Here is a 6,000-nt window from a genome sequence, read left to right as displayed (position 1 = left end):
TTGTTTTGGATACTCAAGGAATGTAGGGATCAGCTCAGTCAGTTAATTAATTGCAGCAGGTGTGATTTCAGGCATTGGCAAACATCAGGGACTGAAATAAACAATTCCTGCCTTCACAGGGCTGGCAACTTAGTTGGGGAGTCAGACAAGAAACAAAATAAAGAGGGAAAGTATACACCATGCCAGATATTGGTAGTTAATATGAAGAACAATAAATTAGGCTGAATGCAGTGGCTTGTGAGTAATCTTGGCTACTCAGGAGGCTGAGGCAGGAGGATCACAAGTTCCAGCCCGGCGTAGGCAACTTAGCAAGATCCTGTCTCTAATAAAAAATAAAAAGGGCTGGGGTGTAGTTCAGTAGTTGAGCATCCCTGGGTTCCATCCCCAGTACTACACACACACACACACACACACACACCGCACATACACGCACACACACACACACAAACATAACACACAATCAGTTAAAGGAGAAGTGCAGGGCCAGAGTGGGTGGTTGTATTAACCATGTGTTGCTTTAAAAACTTATATTTTATTTTATGGTGCTGAGGATGGAACCCAGGGGTTCATGCATGCTGGCAAGTGCTTCAACACTGATTGTTCTGGTTTTGTTTTGTTTTTTTGGTACTGGGGATTGAACTTGGGTCCTTGCACTTGCGAGGCAGGCATCGAAACCACTGAGTTAAATCCCCAGCCCAGCACTGATTGTTAAGACTAATTGTGCACATAATTGTGTCAATAGATAGGCACCAATTATGTTGCATCAGTGGGTCTGGGGTCTAGGGGTCCCTAGCCTCACCCTCGTTGGGCTTCTCTCTCTCTCTCTCTCTGGCATAGAAAGAAGAGGAATCAGAAGACCAGTGCAAAGCAAAAGTTACTTTATTATAGGTATTGCAAGAGGAAGTGGTACAAGGCCATTCCAGAGGAGTAGGGGGCCAGAGCTCAGACACTGAGGAATCTGGGGCTTCAGTCCTGTTTTATGGGGTAGGGGCCCTGTCTCCTCCCCTCTGAGGGTCGACACTTGGTTGACTGGATATTGGGCTTATTGCTAGGGATTTAGTCTTATGGGCTAATAGGGGAATTAGGGTAGGCATGGCAACCTGCACTGGGAGGTACAGTGCTGCCTGCACAGAGGAGGATGCTAAGCCATAACCTGTCAGCTTCAAAAGAAAACCACAATGCTGCTGGAAAACTGCTTTCTGCTCATAGCCACACAGAGGCTGCTTTTTCCTTACCCTCAAAAAAGGCCCAGGAGGGGCTGGGGATTTAGCTCAGTGGTTCCCCCGCCTGCCTTGCAAGCGCAAAGCCCGGAGTTCCATCCCGGGTACCAAAAAAGCAAAAGGGCTGAGGGCTTTATTTTAACCCTACCTAAGGGTCCTTTCTGTCCCTACAAGTATCATGACAAAACTTAGTAATTGGCATATCCTCCAGTTCAACCATTTATCATTTCTTTTTTTTTCATTTATCATTTCTTTATGGTGGGAACATTCAAACTTCTCTCTTGTAGTTATTTGGATATTCACATTCTGTCTTGTATTGTTTTGTTTTGCTTTTTTTGTTTTTGGTACCGGGGATCAAACTCGGGACCTTGCGCTTGAGAGGCAGGCGCCGGAACCACTGAACTAAATCCCTGGCCCTTGTTTTGCTTTTTTTGAGACAGGGTCTCACTATGTAGCCCAGGCTGGCCTTGAACTTGCAGTGATCCTCCTGCCTCAGCCTCCCAAGTGCTGGGATTACAGGCGTGCACCACTGTGCCTGTTAGGACTTCATTCTTTCTTTCTTTTGTGGTATTGGGCATCAGACCCAGAGACTCACATTGAACTGGATCTTCAGCCTTTTAAAATTTAATTAATTTATCTTTTGTTTGTTTTGGGGTGCAGAGCATTGAACTTAAGGCTTTTGCACTGAGCTATATCCTCTGCCATTTTTAATTAATTAATTAATTTTGGTACCGGGGATCAAACTAGGGACCTTGCACTTACGAGGCAGGTGGCGGAACCACTGAGCTAAATCCCTGGCCCAGTTGCCTGATTTCTGACCACTCATTTGCCCTGGGGTCAGAGCACATCCAGGATGTGCCACCCACAAGGTCTGCATATCCAGGGCACTGAGGAGTCCACGATAAGTGCCTGGCACACAGGATGTGAGGTGGCCGTGACACCGGGCCCCCTTACCATGCATCAGATTGATCTCGGAGCCCAGCAGCAGGAAACGGATGAACTTTGAGGACATTTTGCTAAGTGAAATAAATCAGTCACAAAAAGACAAATACTAATGTGTATGATTCCACGTATATGAGGTCCCTGGAATAACTTCTTTTCAGTACTGTGGATCAAGCCCAGGGGTGCTCTACCACTGAGCTGCATCCCCTACCCCCTTTTTTTTTTGTACTGGGGATCGAACTCAGGTTCTGGTGCTTGCGCAGCAGGCGACGAAACCACTGAGCTAAATCCCTGGTCCCCCCTACCCTTTTTGTTTTATTTTGAGACAAGGTCTTACCATGTTCCCCAGGCTGGCATTGAACTTGCAATCCTCTTGCCTCAGCCTCCCAAGTAGTTGGGATTACAGGAATGTGCTGCCATGCCCAACAAACAGTAAGTTTATAGAGATAGAAAGTGGGATGGCGGGTGCTAGGGGCTGTGGAGGGGAATGGAGAGTGTCTTAGCCACTTTCTTGTTGCTGAGACACACTATCCAACACCCACAACTTAAAGGAGGAGAGGTTTTGCTTTTGCTCATTTTCAGAAGCTCCAATCAGCAGGCTCAAACACACTAAGGACATGGCAGAAGGGGCTGGGTGGAGGAGAGCTGCTCACTTCATGGTGGACAGGAAGTGGAAGGAGTGAGGAGGACTAGGGAAGGAGATATACCTGCCCAGGCTATGCCTCCCCGCAGCACACTCAGCAGCTGGGTACAGTGCTCCTACAATCCAACCACCTTCTGAAAGCCCTGTCTCCAAAACATGAGGCTCATGTGGGACAATTCCAGACCCAAACCTCAACAAGGAGGTAGAGTTTACATCAGATCAGTTGAGGAAGATGAAAAAGTTCTAGAGATTGGTTACACAACAGTGGATGTGTATAACACTACTGAATATACAGATAAATTTGGTTATGATGATAGTTTTCTTTTTTACTACAATTAAAATTCTTTGAGATTTTAAAAAAGAGATCTTTTTTTCATGTGAGTTAACTGTGGTGGGGAAGGTGGAGGGTCAGCTTGATTGGCTTTGGGAGTCACTCAGGGTAAAGGATACTTCTGGGTGTGTCTGGGTAGATCACAGAGGGGTGACCTTGGGGTCTCTAGCTGGTCCCTGCCTCCTTCCTCTCTGGCACTGCTTCTCTGCTCTGCTTCCTGTGCACCATGAACTAAGCAGCTGTGCTCCTCTACTCCCTTCCACCGTGATGGTTCTGCCTTGGAACCGGCTGACCATGGACCGAATCCATTAAAGCCATGAGCCAGATAAACCTTTCCTCCTTTAAGTTGTTAGTGTCAGGTATTGTGTCTCAGCAATGGGATAGCTAACTAAAACACTAACCTTGCCTGGTCTGTGGAGACTTAGTTTATATTGATCATGCGTTGCTGTACCACAAAAGCTTGCTGCTATATTGCCTATGCAACAAGCTCTTATCTCCTTCTAGAAGTTACACATAGTCCCTTACACTTTAGCAAACTTTACCTTGTATCTAGCTTCCAGGACCTGCCTTTCCTCATCCAGTTTTTCTCTTGCAGCCAGAGTCTGTTTTATCTTCTCTGTGATAGCTAGAATTGCTGGGGAATTAAAGTTTCTTGAGAGCATTCTTCTACTAGTGATTGTGAGAAGGGGTGGATCACTCCAGCTTCCTCCCCCTCAGCTGAGATAATTGTCAGTTGCATGCTGTCCTCTGGCTCCCAAACCTCCCTGGAGGATCAGCTTCTGTGTTCACAGGGGTAATTCCTTTGCTAATGCACCCTTTACTGGCTGCCTTGATAGCCCTTTCTTAATGCCCGCCCCCTTTCTCCTCCTGCTCCTCCTTCTCCCCTGGTTCTGGAGACTGAACCCAGGGCCTCTGGACGGAGCTACATCCGCAGCCTCTTTCTTAATTTTTAAAATTTTGAGAGATGGGGGTCTCACTAAATCACTCAGGCTGGGCTTGAACTCTTGATCCTCCTGTTTCAGCCTTCAAGAGTGCTGGGGTTACAGGTGTGTGTGAGCCACTACACCTAGCTTTTAATTCTCTATTCTTTGATGTTCCTGTGACTTCTTCCTAAATACAGTAATCTACTTATCCTCAAATCCTTGTCTCAGGTTTGGCTTCTGAGGGAATTCAAATTAAGATGCTTGCAGTATAGACTGAGAAACTTACATCTACCCAACTTGAACACGATTATTTGTGTGTGTGTACATATATAAATAAAATACACTTAAAAATTGTTTTTTGAAATACACTCTTAAAAACAGCTAGCTTGGGTGGGGATTTAGCTCAGGGGTTTCACTGCCTGCTGCGCAAGTGCAAGGACCCGAGTTCGATCCCTGGCACCAAAAAACAACAACAACAACAAACAACAAAACCAACTAGCAGGCAAATAAATTGGTCCAAACTGCCTTCCGGGCCATGAAACAATTTTTTTTTACTTTTTGACCTTGTAGAAATTTATTTGGTGGAAATCATCAGAATTATATACAAAGATATAACTAAAGAAAATTCTCTGCTAATTTAAAAACATAATTATTAATACATATTAATTCTACAGATTAATGGGATTCACTGGAGTATTTCCATACTTGCATATATTTGGAATGCATAGTTTAGGAAGGTGGGAAACTTGTAAGGAGTTGGGATGGTTCTTGCACAAGGCTTAGTTGTGAAATTTCTTATCGCTCATGGAGTTAAGACCCTGGTAGAGCTGTGTGCCCTAGAAATGGCTGAATTGATCTATGATTTGAATTATGGAAGAAAAAAATCCCATCTCTACTATCAACTCAGAATTGGTAAAAGTATCTTTTTTTTAAGTATTAGGGATTGAACTCAGGGGCCTTCACACTGAGCTACATCTCCAGCCCTTTTCATTTTGAAACAGGGTGTCACTAAATCACTAAGTTGTCCAGACTGGACCCAAACTTGAGATCCTCCTGCCTCAGCCTCTTGGAGTGCTGGGATTACAGGTGTGGATCCACCACACCTGGCTTCTTTTAGCATGTTGGAGGGTCTCCCTTCAGCACGCAACTGGATGGAGCCTCAGATATTTCTAAGCACTAAGAGCATCTGCTTACCCATCATGTGCCCACTGACAACATCAAAGGAAATTTTCTGTTTTCTGACCCTATTTTCAAAACTCCAGAGCTGTTAATATCTGTAAAAGGCTGAACAGTTTCTTGGCCAAACACCACTTTTTCCTTTTTTTTCTTTTCTTTTTGCATTGCTAGGATGTAACCCAGGGCCTTATGCAGCTGGCAAGCCTATCACTGAGCTACACCCCAGCCCCCAACACCACTCCAGTGGGAAGAAACTGTGTTTTCCAGCTCAGGGGCATGCACCTGTGTTGTTGGGCATCCCAGCTGGCTCAGCTGCTCTGGGGCTAGTGTAGGGCCGCCTGCCCTCCTGAGCACCGCCCCCGCCCCAGGCTGTCACCAGAGACTGCTAGCCCCTGCTGGCAGCTGCTTGCAGCTGTGCCCAGTGCTGGGTACCTCAGAGCAGTACCTGCTTGTTCCAGGGGCTTGGTCAAGAAATGGAAGCAGAACATGCATTCTTTTCTGTTGCACAGAAGTTGGCTAGCTTTCAAAGCAAAGGCTTTTGAGACACATGCTTGATGGGACTTTGGGCAGAAGTTTTTGCTGTTTTACTCTGGCTTTCAGATCACTTGGACAGGGACACCAAGAGGGAGGGGTTGGCAGTGCTTGGTGCTCATCTGAAGGAGGGACATCAAGGTTCTGCAGTCACCATTATGGATATGAGGAAAAAATGGGATTCTTTAGGTCAGATTGCCAGCTGGAGGAGATGAGAGACCTGCTCTGTGGAAC

Source organism: Heterocephalus glaber, unplaced genomic scaffold (genome assembly GCF_053883595.1).
Source record: "Heterocephalus glaber isolate CG9 unplaced genomic scaffold, H.glaber_assembly_v1.0 deba00001760, whole genome shotgun sequence".
NCBI lineage: Eukaryota > Metazoa > Chordata > Mammalia > Rodentia > Bathyergidae > Heterocephalus > Heterocephalus glaber.
The sequence above is the reverse complement of the archived record's forward strand: the minus strand, read 5'-3'. Positions refer to the sequence as shown.